The sequence below is a fragment of the Pinus tabuliformis genome, chromosome 7 (genome assembly GCF_031772625.1).
Source record: "Pinus tabuliformis cultivar Carrire ecotype Pingquan chromosome 7, CPIR1, whole genome shotgun sequence".
Taxonomy (NCBI): domain Eukaryota; kingdom Viridiplantae; phylum Streptophyta; class Pinopsida; order Pinales; family Pinaceae; genus Pinus; species Pinus tabuliformis.
In genome coordinates this window covers 1,207,624,804-1,207,642,819 of record NC_142293.1, presented here as the reverse complement: position 1 = coordinate 1,207,642,819, position 18,016 = coordinate 1,207,624,804, and the positions used below count along the sequence as shown (strand labels likewise).

Here is an 18,016-nt window from a genome sequence, read left to right as displayed (position 1 = left end):
AAGGGGAGGTCCAAGCATGGTTTTGACCACCCCACCCATGGTTCTCTCATAGAAATGCATTGTAAATATTTTTTTACAGAAATAAAAAAATTTAAAAAGGGGACTAAGTCAAAGGGACACATATTCCAAAGTTAAGGATGAGGATTGCTTGCTTGGGATGTTGAGCTTTTCTTGTACAGAAAATATGAATGGTTTGGACAACCATTAAAGGCTAGTTGGTGTGTTTAATGAATTGTTTTTATCAAAATTAATTGGGTTGCAAAACAAAGTACATATACCCATGTGCTTGAGAACCTTAACAAGGAAAGAGGACAGGAAAATTTATGGAGGACGAGACTGGGAAAGGTAGCAAGGATGAGGATGGAAAATCTCTCTAGAGAAAAGGAAAAGAGGGGATGGATCCTATGGAAAAAGGGGGGGTTTTGATTATTTGTCACATCTCTAAAAATAAATGATGTTGCTAAGTAAGTCAAACAAGTGTGTGCTTCTGGATTGGGAATGGAGTACTGTGTGAAGTGATTGTTGATGTTGTTCCTAATAGATAATAAGAAACAAAATGTGTAATGTTTTACATGATAGTAAGGATTATGCTATAACCCTGAACTAAAACAATAATATATATGAAATGATTATCTGTGTTGTTAACAACACATCTATAAATAACACAAAGACATTATGAAATGTTATAGGCCGTGGAAGGATCTGTAAGGATCGGGATTAAAACCTAGAAACATTGTGCATGACAACCCTTTCTATAAATATGAAGTGATTACATAAGGGACTACCTGCTTAGCAGGGTCTGTGTATACATATAAATAAATTTCACTTAGCTATAAGCCTATAAATCCACAAAGGTGGTGTTGGGTTAGCATTGAAGGAACCACTCCCTCTTTTAAGGGTAATAAAGGCCTGAAAAAATTGCATGAAGACTTAGTCATTCTTGCATTATTAGTAGCCTAGAGATCTTTGACAAGCTTCCTAGCATAGTTGGTTAGGCCCTGGAAGTCCCTACATAATGCCATGGAGCTGCTTACATGCTTGCTTTAGAGTTTGGATCTCCCAACATGTGGTAAGAGAGGTGGAGCCCTTCAGGATTTCACTAAATGATGACATTAGTGTGCCATCCTTCTTTGTATGGTATTTCATCCACACACCAACCCTAGTTACAGGTGTACCATTTTGATTGCAACTTTGATTCTAGTCACAAAACATACAGTAGTCTAGATAAGTATATTTGAAGTTGGTAATTGTGAACAAAAAATAGATTTGGTTACAACTTACAAGGTCATGTTCAACCCTAAAGTAACCTCTAAAGCAGAAAGTGTTGATCTCTTGTTCTAATTCCCTATTTTCCTTATTTACTTTTGCCGCAACTCAATAAAAAATGGATGCTTAGATTGAAGTTGATAAGAATACTTTATTATTTACAAACTCCCATAAGAATCTCACACCACTTTGATACAAGCCTTACACCATCACCAAGGCTATGGGTGAGAATTCTTTTGAGGATAGTCATAGGATGATTTATATTACTTCAAAGGTATATGTTAGGATGATTTATGCTTGATGGGGTACATGTCTAGAAAAATTTCCTTTAAGAGAATGAAAAATATGATCACACCATTACTAACATAAGTAATTGTGATATTCTACTTGAATGACATTAGGTAACTCCACACAATATTTTAAGAATGACATTTTTAGGGTTGTTTTATATCAAGGTATGTGGATCATTATGTTTTTTTCCAAAGCATTTACGTATGACTAAAATTTTTAAATGGTACATCACTCTAATATTATTTCTCTTACATGCTCCTAAGTTCTAATTCAAGGCATCATAGGTACTGAAACTCATGAAACTATTGTTTTTTTCTCTAAATAACTAAAACTCCCAATTGCGCTACTCCTAATATTCAAACTTGCACTATTATTGAGACTACTTCCTCTAAATCTTATTGTTCCTCCATAAGTAAGCTAACTACTAGGTGGAATTCAACCATTATTAACAAGCTAGTGGAGTGTTACCTAATTGTATTTAAGAAGCACAAGGGGTGTGATTGGTATGAGGCCAACTTTGTTATTTTTTAGTGCCATGCCCACTACTAGGTTCTCATCCTCCATAAATAGTTGGGAAACATTTGTTGGCCTTATGATATGGTTTCCCATTCGTTCATTTGATTCTTTCTCATCCATAGTATCATTCTACATTGAAACTTGTCACTTTGTAATCACATATCTCTCATAACCCCACTCTAGTGTGCTCATCAAACCTCATTGAGGTGCCTTGACTACTACTCTGTATTGAGTTGTATTTTATCATCAACCCTTTGTTTCACAACCATTCACTTGCCAACTCATCTTTCCCATTAAAACTCTCCAACTCTATCATCCTCACTTCACTACTCCCTTCCTCTCTAATCTACTTGTGCAACCCCTCATTGCGTCCTTCATTTTCTCATATCTAGTTCAACCACCATTTTATAGTTATCTCTACTTCCTCAAAGCTTGTTCAACTTGATTTTTAGATTTTGTGCCCTCAATTATCATTTGGTCATTTTAGCTTTCATCTTTGCCAACCCCACTGCAACCCATTCCTTAATGCAAGGTTTCACACCACCATGCTCAGTGGGTTAGTAGGAAATAAACTTTCCTTCACCAACAACATTTCTGTCCTTATAGAATTTATGTTCACTAATATATCTCAGAACCCCTTCTGAAACTAGTCCTTTTCTTTTGAGTACAACTATTAAAATTCTACTACAAACTCTATACAAGGTATCCTTCTATTTTTTTCTCCCCCCAAAAGTCTATTGCTGGATTAACCAAGTGACTGCAACGCTCCAAATTTATTGGATTTAAGATTCGACTTACTTGTCTTCTTATTTCCTCAATGGTTATGTGGGGCTTCATCAATCATATGCAACCATTCACACAAACTCACTAGAAAACTCTATCCATAAAATTTCAAAGATGTCTTCTTACATGAACGTATCCTTGAATTTTTACATTCTCTAATAAAGAAGCGGGGCTTCCTTGCTAGTAACTATTTCATTATATCATCAAAACAATCTTCCACTTGTGGTTTAGCTAACCATTTCTTCGTTTTTCTAAGGCCTTGGAATCATATTTTGGTCCCAACAACATAAAAATTTCTTGGCTTTAATTGGTAAACTAGGGTCCACTTAAGTGTCCAATAAACATTGTACTAGTCTAGCATTGGCATTATCAATTCCTAAAGCAAGGAAGGTCTCACTTAAGGAGTGTTACTAAGGAATTGGTTAGGTGGTGAGCTCTACATAGTGAATTTATCATGTTGTGATGCAATGCTTTCAAGTAGCATTCCATATATATTCATTCAACACATTAGTGTGATCAAATAACAACCATAATTTGTCACGTGGCTATGTTATGACATCCAATTAGATTGTTGTAATTGATATTAATAATGAACGTGAATGAATATGATGTTCTTTTGGCTTTATGAAATATTCTAATCTCTTAAACAAGTTTAAGGCTTTGAGGACAAACAATCTTTATACTACTTAAGGCATTTGTCACATGGAATGAGAAAACTATTTCCATGAATATCATTAAGACTCGCTTCAACGAAATATTGAGTTTGTTGACAATGTTTGAACTTATCCTTTGGTAGAAATTAGAGAGGTGATTGTTATAGAAATGCAACAAACACCAAAGATGCTAGAAGTGAAGAAGTTGATCTGTCGAAATAGAGATAGACACCATTCAAGTTTGTCCAAGAATACTATAGAGTAATTCACTTCAAGTGTTTGAAGATATTAACGCACTTTTCTACCTGGAACCTTTCCTTGAGTTCTAACACCTATAAATTGTTTTATTCTTCATAGCTTGTGACTTCACCAAATGGCTCTCCCCATACTAGAGAATTTGCCAAAATTGAGGTTGATATTCCTTCAAATTAGTGTTAAGAGGTGTATATAGAACATGTAATAACATATTGCATTACTGGAAGATACTATGGTTATTCTATTAGAGGTTAATGAAAATCGATAAATTTGCAGAAGCATATGGCACTATAGAAATATGGGTAAACTAAAAATTGTTGCATATAATCCACATAAACCTCATTTCTCAACATTCTCAGGAAACAAGAAATCCAAAGAGCTAATTTGCAAAAAGAATCTTAATTTAACAAATTTCAAAATTCTCTCCAACTCTGTTATTTAGGAAAGGCCATGAAGAATTATATGAGAAACTTGAAATTCATGGTGCAAGTACAAGAACTTTAATTGTTCCTTGGATATTAGCAGCTAACATTGTAGGGCTCTCACTCTTCCAATAAACAATGTTTATGAAATGTGATGTGTCATCATCGTTGTCATCCAATTTTGGACTATTGAATTGATGCCATGCAATAGGCTTTGAAATAGGTGTGTGATACATAAACACCCCATTTGTTTCACTAACATAAGCTATGTATTCATAGTTGACTATAATCCCCATCAAGTTCTTCTCATTAATGTACCCCTTAAATGTTCGTACAAGGAAATTATCCCTCACATCCCATAGGCATAGTGTATTGTATGCAGATGCAAAAACTAGTTCATTTGTTGAAATGAATTTAACATAGGAAACTATTTTCCTGTGACCATTAAATTTGTATACTAAAACAATATGATTCCTCAAGTCATAATAATGAATGTGATTATCTTTTGAAACAACCACAACATAATAGCTTGATCCAGGATTGTACTCGACACAACAAATATTTTCTTTCATGTTAATATTGAGAACACTTGTTTCTTGCCTTGTACACCACACCCTGACCTTTCCATCATCACACCCTGAGATGAGCCTAGTTGGATTTTTGCATGGAAAAACTACACTCCATGCTCATTTTTTCCTATCCTTCATACATTATGACACTCTGACAAGTATTTATAGCCCAAACAGTAACAATGCCTTCATAATCACTACTGGCAATCTGAGACTTAATATACTTGTTCCAGCTCAAGAAACTTAGATTGAGTGGACATCTCCACAACTAGATAATACGCAATTATAGGTTAAGCCACTATTTTTTGAAATTCAAACACTTTTATTCACCTGGAAACTACAACAGTTGCAAATAGTTCATCATCTCGAGCAAACTCAACGCTTGATACAATATTCACAAAGTGGAAAAGATCCCCATGTCGAAGTTCTGAAATGACTTGCAAATGCCTATATCGAGTAAATGTCATGAGAATAGAATGGGATTTCTCAAGGTCTCCATGATAGCCTTCTCTACTAATGTTATTCCCGTTCTTTTATTTTCATAAACCACCATCACATTGTTTTTGTAATTGAGTGGCCCAACGTCACCTTTTTTGTAAGTAGCACTCTTGTAAATCATCAAACTGTGTAAGGACTCTTATTTTCCTTGTGAATATCAGTCTTGATAATTGTTATTCCAACCATGAAAACCATTTAAAGTTTCTTCTTCATGTCTTTATTTTTCTAATGAGCTCTCATTTTCTCAATTTGGACCTCGAGAGCTCAAAATATGGCATCTGGAAGACAATGACTCAACAATTGTTGATCTACTCCACTTAAATCTTGGCTTTTGATTTATAAATCAACCTTATTTACCCCACATGCATCATGGGAGGGAATTTATAACAAATTATAAAGAAATGGGCTCCTCATATTATCTGTGTATGAAGTAGAAAGAGCCATGGAACCTTGCATAGCTTGTGGATAATATAGTTTTTGGTTGCCATCTTAAAGTGTACCATTGTACCGTGTCAATACTTAGTCACTTGTATTCAACCAATACCTTTTGAATGCTAGTTAGAGATAGGTACACCTTGTTGCCACATGCCAATAGGTGCACCAATGAAAGGGAGAAGAAAATTTATGTTAAGAGAAATGCGAAAAAATAAGGGATATGAAAAACAAATTACTAAATGTTAAAGATAAAAATGAGTGTAAAGAAATATGAATATGTGTTTCTCCTCACCCATATTATTTGTATAGATAAACATGAATGTGTGGAAAAATATGAAATTAGGGTATGAAGAATAATGAAGTATGTGTACATGAATGTGCATATAAATATAAAGTATTGCATTCTGCATAACTAGTATGGGTATGGAGAAATATGAATAATGGGTACATGAGTGAATGTGTGAAGAAATATGAAGTATGAGTACATGAATGTGCAAATAAATATAGAGTATGGAACTCTAAACAACTACTATGGGTTCAAAGAATATGAAATATGGGTACATGAATGTATGGAAAAATATGAAGTATGGTATTATGCACAACTTGGAAAATGACTAAATGTGGTAAATGGTCACACAAATAACTAAGTAAGAAGGTAAGGTAATTCCACATGAAAATAACACTTAGTTGGGGAAATGTAAAATAGATAAATAAACTTGATAATGGATATAATGATAAAATGGAAGTATTGGAGTAACAATAAAAAAAAATGGATGTGGAGAAAATAGTGATATCTTTGGCATATGACCTTCATTTTTTATTTCCTAAGATGCTATATGAAGATGAGATATAGGAGTATCCAATGAGAAGATGAACACAACCAATTTCCTTCTTCTTATTTTAAATATTTTTTAAAGGAGAAACCATTCATGTTGGTCTTGTGTAAGGAAGTACCACAACATTCAAATTGACTCTTCATTGATGAAAACTTGTTGGTTTTTTCATGATTAATAAGTGAGGGTTATTTATCACTTTCTAGATTTCAAAATTTGGTCTCCATATAGAGGGATATAGGTTCAACTATGAACCAAAATTACTATAGTTGAGTGCATGATTCAAGTGGAGAGGAGGAAAGATGAATGCAGAAGTTGCAAGAAAATGAAGAAGTGTGAGTTTAAGTCTATCGTGGATTGCAAGAGGAGTGTGACTAGCATGACTTGGATGAGTGAGTGAGGTGCACAATAGGCACACAAACTGTGAAAAATAGGAGGATCACATGACACAATAGTTTGGTTTTGTGGTGTGCATCATTTGAGTCAGACATTGTCAGTCAATTTAATTAACTGAAACCCTAGACATTAAATTATCAATCTAGGGGTGTAAACTTGTGAGATACTAACACTATATGTGCAAGGTCTAGGACATGAATGAACTATCTTATCTATGAGAAAAGAATCAAAAACTATGACACACTATTGCAACAGAGGATAACTCAAAAGAATTAAAGATGCTACAAAAATCTCGCTCATTGGTTAGTGAATTTGAAAAATATTTTATTGGGAATACAATGCAATCTTTCACTCATGTGATATTTCTAAATGTTCATGTATTTGTCTATAAACCAAATCTTTGTTTCATTTTCTTCAATGATACCTATACTTTCATAGGTTTGTTATATCATATTTCAAATGAAAACATATAAGAAAATATCGAAAAGACAATCAATATATTGTATTATTCAACACTTCACAAAGTAATAATTCAATCATTGGATTTAACAATACATAGTGCACAACATGAAAATATTTTCATGGTTAGAGTGTTCTTACAATGGAATGAGAAAACACATTATATCATTAACCTTCAAGGAGAGCTTGTTTTTATTTGGAAAGGAATAACACAATAGGAATATAAGTGATGGAAAGAAGGTGAATAAACTTAACAATCACACATACTCATGAAATAAAAGGTGAATAAACTTAACAACCACACATACTCATGAAATAAAGAATTAATCAATACTCAACAATATTTGTTCCTCATTCCTCGTTTATCTTTCCTTTCATAAGATTTTTTTTTATGTTTTAATTTTGTATAACCATTCAAATGTTATCAGATGGGAAGACATTTAAGAAGCCCTGAGGCCATACAAGGAGCGGTTGGATGCAGAGCTGAAATTGGTGGGAGAATATGGGCGGTGAAACAAGAGAAAACTCTATAGGGTTCAATACATGCTAAGCCACATATGAAATGTTGTGCTTGTGCTTCTGACGCTGGACGAGAAAAACCACCGCTGGATATTCAAAGGAGAATCCATGCCACAGTGTATAAATAGGTATGGTCTCCTGGACGAGACTCAAAGCAACCTCCATTATGTCCTAGCTCTCACTGTTGAGAACTTCCTCGAGTGTTGCCTTCAAAATCGTCTTCAAATCAAGCATGGCCAATTCCATCCATCATGCTTGTGTTCTCAGCCGACAATGCCACGTTAGGTATTCTACCCAATTCCATTCTATTTTTAAATAACCATTAAATATTATTTCCTTTTTAATTAAGTCACTTTGGCATAAAAGAGCCTAAATTATTGTTCAGACTATAAAATTCCATACGAGATTTGTATTACAAATGGGGTATTTCTTTGGGTAGTATTTTATCTTACAATTAGACCTACCCTAGTCTAGGAGAGTACAAATTCATGTTGTCAAATTACAATATTCCAATCCTTCAACTGAGAGGCTATCTATTCCTACATTTTTACCAAAAACTTGTACCTGACCCCCAACAAAAACCTAGATAGAGAAGTAGAAGTGATCCCAGGTATTGAACCAGAAGCATGACTATTAGTGAGAATAAATTTCACGGGATGACTTGAGCCTCGGTGGTGGTAATAAAAATACCCTATTTTCACTGACTCAACAAGCTACTTCAACTAGCCGCTGCTCTTGAGGATACCTCTTATATCAAATTCACAGTGGGCTTTGAACCTAAAAACATTTGAATGAAATATTGTGCTAGCATAGTTAATGAGACTAATAGTTTTTAATCCCAACCAATCATCATTGCTGGTGTTCAAGCTTTCCACTAGATGGACCCTTTGTTAGGTAATTCTATTAAATAACTATGGCTTAGTTGACGAAATAGATAAGGCATTCTTACCCATTTAGCACACAAAATTACATAGATTATTTACACTACAAAAAAGATACATTTGATTAAGGGTTGCTGCTAAGGAGTATCTATTTTGTTAAAGTAATATAGGACTTGAAAAATGCTTTATCTGCATAGAAGGCCATGTTGGTATGTGTATTGAACCTATAGTATTTGTATCGTGTTAGGAAAATCATGAGGGTAGTAATAATGCCCCACTATACCATCCAGGAAAGCCCCCATTGATGAAACAGACCAATTATGACTAGCAGTTCCTTCTGAGGGTATTTTTTCTTTTAAAGTCACTTAGGAATCAAATACCCTAGGACTTGGACCTAAAATTGTCTGAATAGAAGACTACACTAGCACAAGTAGTGAGCCAACTAGATTTTTCAAGCGTTCAAACTTGCTACTAGATGATGATAAACTTCATAGATGAACCACACTACAAAGAGGTCACCTTTGGCTAAGGGCTGCTATCAAGTATTATATATTCTGTCAAAGTAACCCAAGACCTGATCCTGGCCTTATCTATGCATAGAAGATGGTTAATATGGGTAGTGATCCCCCCAGGCTTTTTAACTTGTTCATCATCATTGCAACCATTGTGCCATTATTAAGTAACTGGATAAAACATTTGTTAAACCCACTTTATGTTGGAGGGTGGTTGTCACTTTCTACGATGTGGTTAGTGAGCCTTATCCATTTGGAAGAGAGTACAATCATCCACATTCAAATGGGAAACCTGGTGGGGGGCAATAGCAATGCCTTCTTTTTCCCGCTACAACAAGCCCTCTTTGATCAAGCATGCTTGTTTTGATGTGTGGCTGCTATTGAGTGTATCTATTCTATTAAAGTCGCCTGGAACTTGAATACCTAGTAGTCCCAGTACTTGAACCTGAAATAATCTGAATAGAAGACTACACTAGCACATGTACTACGTCCACTATTTTTTGAACATGTTCATCATTGTTTACATGTTCACACTTGCCACTATAACATGCTTGGATGGACTTTTGTTATGGAATTCTCTTTAAAAAGAAAATAAATTTTTTTATGCATTTTATATACCCCATTCTATAGAATAGAGGAGGCCCAAACATATGTCTATGATTTAAAACTTCATATATGATCCATATTAACAAAATAGGTTACCCCTGAGCAAGTTCCATTTAGGAGTATCTATTATGTCACAGGAAACCATGTTTTGAAACTGGCCTTATCTTCTGCCAGCTTTTGAACCCTGCTTATTATTGTTGCTTGTGTCCTAATTTGCGACCAGACAATATTTGGGTGGTAGTTTGATAGCTAATTTTGTTAAATAACTAAAATAATTGTTTTATATATTTTAATTAGCCCAATCCATGAAACAGACAAGGCATACTTTTAATTTTTAGGGCACGCAACTTCCTGGATGATCCACACTAGAAACAAGTTAGGTTTGACTAATTTTTTCCATAGAGGAATATCCACTGTGTCAAATTAACCCATGTCTTGAACCTAGCTTGATTTTCTACTAGTATTTGAACCTAGGCCATCATTGTAGCTAGTGTTCAAATTTTCTGCTATACCATGGTTGGATGGACTTTTTTTAGGCGATTAAGTCATATCTCACATGTGTGGGGAGAGTTTGGGATATGCTTAGGCAGTTTTTTAGGAGGTTATGGATTGAACCAGAGGCTATTTCCTTCCCAAGTAACCCTCCATGGCTATAAAACCAACCCTCCCCCTCCTAAACCTTAAATCTAAACAAAAAAACCTAACTCAACCCTAGCAATTCCGACAATCAATGGTAATGTTAAATTATTAAAGTATTTTTACTTAAATTTTTAACAGTACCATTAATTTTCATAGGATGTCTAAGATTGGTTCCAACCTTATTGGATTTCATATGGAGAAAGTAGAATTTCATATCCACTTAAAATTCAATAGACTTAACAGTTATCATGATTTTAGGATTGGTAGGATTGCAACATTCTCATTGAATTCTATCATGTATGAGGGTATGGGATTGGCATTTAATCAAGAGTGAAAAATTCTTTATATACCTTTGATGTTGGTGTTATTGTTGAACTCCTCTAATGTTGGTGGTATTTATTGTTGAACTCCTCTAATGTTGGTGGTATTGATTGTCGAACTCCTTTTCTATGGCCTTAACAAAAATGCACCCATCACTCAAATCAAAATAATTAGCTAGGCATGTTAATCTTTTTCTACCATATTATATGGTTGAGGAGATGAACCCTTCTCAAACTAAAATCATTGGTTAGGCATGTTAATATTTTTCAACTTCTACCATATTATAAGTTCTAGTAGTGGTGAATAGGTGATGAGTTTGATGAGTGATCATGTTGATCAGTGATTTGTGTAGGCTAGTGGCTGCATTGTTTTTGGACTCTAGAGACCATTTAGAGCCTCATTGATTATGTATTTTGTTGTTGATATGTATTGTGCTCAGTGCCATTTTGATATATTCACCCTTACATGTAATATAGATGAGAAAATTTTGCATATCTGTCTCTAATGGATTGGAATCATGGTTTGAAATATTAAAAATAATTTCTTTCATTATAGATTAATTATTTATATGTATTTTTTCAAATCTAGTTCATTGAATCTAATTAGACTTTATTCTAGTTCAAAACTCAATTAGATAGGTGGGCTAGTTCAAAACATGGTTCTGGTTTTTAAAACTATGCACATATATAGGGACGAATCTCTATGAATTCAGGAAATACCTTTGAATTTGGTTGAATTCACTAAATTTGAACTTTATGGTTGAATTTCAGTAAACCTTGTGACATAGCGTGCACTTTGTGCCATGTTCATAATCGTTGCAAGCATTCTAACATGCCACTTTGTTAGGAAAATATGTTTAGTAACTAGATAAAACTTACACTTATTTTAGTGAACCCACATTTTTTATTGATTAGCTTCCTATTATCATGATATGTTTACTGCACCTTGCCCTACTTGGGAGAGAATACAACCAATTACATTCAAGTTGGATTTGTTTGGCTAATAGGCTATGTGTGGATGGTATCTTTTCCGCAAAAGACACCTAGTACATGCACTTGGCCCTAACTGCTAATATGTGTGGCGGAACACCCATAAGCATGAGCATAAGAATAAGTGTGTGCCATTGTTGAGACTTGAACCATGGTGGAGGTCATATGCAGTACCCCACTTAGACTGATCTAGCATATCACCATATTAACAAAACCCACTTATGGAATAGAAGGGGTGAAATTATGTGTTTAGGTAACTTCAAACTCAATGCAGTTGTGTATAAAGGTAAACTGTGTAGCATTATATAATGGCCCTTTGATTATAGAAAAAGAGTTGACTATGGTAAAGACAGAAGAAACACTTCTCATAAAAGAATACAAATAAAAGTCATTTATAAATTTAGCTTGACGTTACTCAGTAAATGTCACCCTTCATTCATTGGTAAGTAAAAGTTAAAACCATTATAGGTAAATTACCATTTGGTAGTAAAATTCAGTAAATTATTCTCAAATGTGTCCCTTATAGTGGATTTGAGGCACTGTAAAAGCTAGGAGATTGTGAATAAGGAGTTGTGGGCCAAGCAAAGCCCATAAACACTAAGGTACACATGAGACTTTTAAGTCTCCTTTAGGAGATGAATGCGATGTCTTTCAGGGCTTGTTTAATTGATTAGAGCCCTCTCTTTCTTTCACTAATGGGAGCTTTATGTTTGTGGAATATTACATAACTTCTTGAGAGATATTTGATTTGTAGTTTTTCTTGAAATCAGTAGCGATTACAATACCCAACTCATGAGAGGGAGCACTTTGGGTAAGATCCTTGTTTTCTGTCAATTAAAATCCACCTGTAATGTCAGAATGTATGTTTTTGGAGTTCAAATTGTGAGAATCATCTTCTTTTTTGTGGCATTCAGGTTTTCTATGATGGTATCTCTGGGGATATAACTGATGTGAAGGAAAAATTTAAGGAAGCCATCAAATCTTAATTTATAAAAAATAAATATATGAACAAGGCATAAAATAAATTTGAATATTAATTTTTGGAGAGCATGTAAAATAATGACAAATATTAATGCATTAGTTAATGGATTCAAAGTTGTTGTCCTATGGCATATTTGATAGTCTATGGTAGTTATAGTTGGATTACCAATTAAATCTATTACACCCAACTTAAAATTGACAAGCCACTCAAAGAGTATTTCATCATCTTGTTCATTATTTGTTCCCATCAAACATAAAATGCAATGTATTCTTTAAATTAATATTTCTTTATTTTAATGGTAAATTTTGTAGTGACCTAGGGTAATTTTTCTCCTTCCTAGGGTTTTTAACAAAAATTCAATAAATCTTTACACAATAATAGATATCAATTTACAAACACAAAATATTCTATTCAATGGTAATATGATCTCTCGATGCAACAATACACATAATTGACTTGTTCGACAACCAACAATTGTTCCACCAATATTTCACAACATTGTTTGTCAAATAATTTAATTTTTTTTTAAATTACTAGTCGAATTGTACTCTTCTACCACCTGCAGAACATGTATTGGTCTGTGTAATTCTCTGTGGAAAGAGAAACTGTATTTCAAGATCACTTTGTAGATGTATTCCTGCTTCACTCAAACCTCAGGAAAGCTTTCACCAAATCTCAGAAATAAATAATTTTCCTTAGGGAATGTGGGTGAGTTCCACATAAACTGATAAACTACCTTGAATGTGCCTTCAGGGTATGAACAACCTTATCTTAAAGATCTATCCAACCATACCTCAAAAGATGACCAAATAACCTCAGAATGGGAACAAAAAACCATCAGAATAGGGTTTTAATTCTCAGTCGAAGTGCCTTAGGGGAGAACGCAAGTCTGCTTCAAGGGGGGCAAGTTGATTCTACTACAGCAAATTTTGGCCCTGTGGCTCATGCGGTCTGCAAATGTATGTGGGTGGCCTTAGGATGTTGAACTCTGATTCAGGGAGACCGAAGTGTCTCCGTATTGCTCCCTAGAAATGTCAGGATACCCTCAAAAAAATTTCTACCCAAAAAATAGTCCTGAACAATCCAATAGATTTGATTTTTGGTACTTGATTTTCCACCAACTTTGATGTCTCTAGATAGATAGATTCCCTTCTTTTTACAGAACAACAGATAAGAGTAGTTTTACTAACTAGTGTGGAATATTTCACAGGGTCTACCAAGTGTCCTTAACCAAAGTTCTACCAAGTGGTTCCATGAGAATAGTGAAAAGGGATAGGGAGAGAGAGAAACCTTGCCGAGGTCCTCTAGAGGCCTTGAATAAATTAGAGGGACCCTCATTGATGAGAAGAACAAGGAGGGAAAAGAGAAGAAATGTTACTCCCATTTGACTTATTAGGCTAAAAAACCAGTTTAAATAGAATTTCTTGAATAATATCCCATCTAATATTATTGTAGGCTTTATCTAGATCAAGCTTGAGAACATTGCATCCTCCTCGTATTTAGAGAGTAGGTGACTTCTTGCACTATCACAAGGAAATTGGAGATTTGGTGTCTTGGCAAATCTCCTTGTCTATCTGAAATCAATACTAGTAATTGAGTCATAAATCTCAAAGAGATAATCTTGTTTATAACCTTATATGCAAACTTTCATAAGGATATTGGTCTGAAGCTATTAAAACTCAAAAATCATTCATATGGCGATGTTTTTTATTAGAAAATGTGTGTTTAAGGATTCAGCATAGCCCTTAATTTATTCAATTCTTCAACCGCTTCTAGGAAGTCTATTTTAATGATCTCCCATGCCATCTGGAAAAAATCAGTAGGGAACCCATCGACACCATGCTCTTGAATGTGATTAATCAAGTTCTCAATGGCCTTCTTGGAGACCATGCCTGGGAAAGTTTTAGATTTATGTCTTTTCTACTTCAAAACTCTTTCCATGCTCTGAAAGGAGTTTTTTGAAGTAATTTACTGCTTCCATATAGAGATTATTGTGTCTTTCCATTTCACTATGTCTACACTGCTTGATTGATCTTCGACCAACATTGGATTATGAAAGAATGTATAGTTAGGGTCCGCTACTTGAAGCCAATGAACTCTATATTTATGACATGAGAAAATTTCCTCTTTTTTTAAAGTTCTCCTCCAACTTAGCTATTGGTCGGACTTCCTTATTTTTAAAATCTAGATATAGATCATTATTTCAAGAGATGATTGAAGGGGTTTAATTCCTAGATCCAAGGATTCCTTCTCTTTCAAAAATATACTAATAAGATCACTATTTCAAGAGATGATTGAAGGGCTCGCATTCATAGCTTCAACGTTTTCTTCTATTTTAAGAGGATTATGACAGATCTCCTTGTTCCAAACTATTAGTTTGGATTTTTGAGATGTTGGAGTTTCTTTTGCATGATAAAGATTTTGGATCCCACCAACTGATAATCTTTCCACAACTTCCAAATTTTAATAAGGAAATCAAAGTGAGAGGACCACATAAGCTCTAATTACAAGGGGTTGTTGTGTGGTTGTCATAATTTTCTATGATTAGAGAGATCACCCAAATATCTAAGAGGGCTTGACCTACTAATGATTTGAGAGTGTTCCTATATGGATGTGAGAATCTAAGTCAAAATCACCCTATATACATTATTTTCTAAGAAGAAATATGTGTAATCTTTCCATAGCAAAACCTTTCCCATTTATCTTTTTATTCCAAGTGAAATATCCATTTCTATGGGTAATGTTAATGTGGGAATTATTTTGGATAAAATCATACAAAATTGAAGTTGTATTTCCACACAGTCTGCGGCCAACCTTTCTTCTCATGCACCCCTAGAATTATGTTCAACTCCCCACCAAAAATCCATCGTAAGTTATTCAAGACTTTCTCTCTCTAGATAACAGATTATAGCAATTAGGCTTGAGGATTGTTAAAACATGACCATAAATTGATAAACATTAGTGAGGTAGAAATGTTTGTCCCATATTTTGGAGGGAACTTTAAGGTTATCTCGAATCTGGCTTTATTAACATCCAGAACATCCAATATTTCCAAGGTCATCCTTGTAGTTATCCCTCCACTTCTGCCCGTTGGCCCTTATAGAGATTTCTTCAACATTCTTTTATATTCTCATTTTGGGGTCTTCCATATTGCTTTCATGAAGCTTGGATTCTTGAATGAATATGATGTATATTTTTTCTAGGATTATCTTTCTATTAAGTTATCTTTGTTTAACCTTTGGACCCATGCCTCTTACATTTCACGATAGCATTTTCATGAGGATGCAAAGGACTAGCCATTGGATTTGAATTTATTATATATGAAACAGTCATAGATGATCATTTAACAATAACAATTTTTTTTCTTTAAACCAACTTTTGGAACCATATTCGGTGGTCTCTCTAAACGGAGCTCTCTAACCTAGGAGAAGTGAACCTCCTTTAGTTCTAGTGTCATTGAATCCCTTTTTATTCCTTAAACAAATATTAAAAGATTTTGTTGTCATCTCTCTTTTTAGATATGTGCACAGATATTGGACTTGTTTTTCTTGAGTCAATTACTTGGCCATGCCAATACGTTTTCAGGATTTTTCCTTATCGTTGTTTGTATGATAAAATCTCTAAATGCTTTGCTAGTGAAACTTATGTGTCCTCCTCCTTGATTTTTTTCCACCAACAAAATTTTAGGTGTGGGAATGCACATTATTTGATTCGAAGTTAGATGTCAAATATACTTTCCTGAATTACATGGACTCTCTCATTAGATTCTACATGATTTTGGGTTTTTCAAATAAAAATAATTCCCATTATTTGCCTATTTGTAGCCACAATTACTGTCTTTTGGAATGCATGCTACAATCACCATAAATTTCAATTCAGCCAACCTTATATATTGAAGTTGGCACTTAGATCTTTATTCCACATGAGTTGTGCAAAGAAAATTCTCACAAACAAAATGGCATCATATTATGTGGTAAAGTAGAGTCTCCATATACCTTGTCACTCATGCATGTTTCATGTTATTTTTAGAGTCCAATTCATCATGATTCCCCTATGCCAAGTCATTCTCTATGCTATGTGCCATTTGACTACTAGTTGTCACTTGTTTTCCACTCCATGGTCACTGCTCTAGATTATTCTAATCTAGGATGGAGATAGGCACAATGTAAGGGAGTGGAATGAAGTGGGATCATCCTATTTGCCTTCCTCCCCTCTCCACCCCCTTCAGATTGATTGTTGAGAAGGAAAAGAATTAGGATGGAACAAATGTAGAGAAATGAAGGGGGTGGGTGGTAAGGGTCAAGGTAATAGGGTGGAGGATAGAGAATGAAGTGGCTTGGAGGTAAGTGGAGGGTGGGGAATGATGAATGCCTTCACCCTTCACCCCAAGTGAAGGTGAAAAATGGTGAAGTATGGAGTGGGTGGAAGATGGAGTATGAAGTCAAGAGTGCAAAGAGGTTTATTGTTTACATAAAGACCCTACTGATCTTATCATAGGGAAGATATCAATGACTTTTCCATGAAGGGATCATCCTCCCCTCCTTCCTCCCCTCTGCACCCACTTTGGATGGCTTGTTGAGAAGGAAAGGACAAAGAATCTAAGGGATGTAGAGAAATGAGGTGGGGTGGGTGGTAAGGGTCAAGGTAATAGGGCAGTGGACAAAGCATGGAGTGGGTTCTTATCTAGTGGGTAGATATCAATGAATTTGGCACAAAAGGACCTCATTGTAAGGGGTTTTATATATGCTCCAGGAACACACACTCTACTCCTCAATTCTTCATATTTTTTGGTAGGCTTCTAGATCTGCTGCTATTTAACATAAATAAAAAACTCTGAAAATTGGATATGTAATGTTTGGGGCTAAAAGTGGTTCCATATGGGGAGTGAAAACCCCGTTGTGGGGTGTTGAGAATCGTAGATCTCCCAATCAGGATCTACCCCTTGAACTTGAAAAGTTGCACTTGCATCAAAGATGTTTATGACAATTGTTGCTCTTGGCTGGATGCTACTTGATTTGGTGGGTACAATATGTGTATGCTCTATCTTGATGTCTTTGTACCTATGAAGAATTTGGCCAAGGGAACATGTGGGATTACTAATCCCATTGACATTAATATGTAACTTAGGTAATACCATGACACAATTTCAGTATGACAAATCCTGTCCTTTTACATTCTTTGACACAAGAAA

The 18,016-nt window shown here is 34.7% G+C and overlaps 1 pseudogene; it reads right to left on the bottom strand.

Annotated features, from left to right (window-relative positions):
- Positions 1-4,242: 4,242 nt before the first annotated feature.
- The window catches only part of LOC149251739 (E3 ubiquitin-protein ligase COP1 pseudogene), a 53,561-nt pseudogene continuing 39,787 nt past the window's right edge, over positions 4,243-18,016 (bottom strand).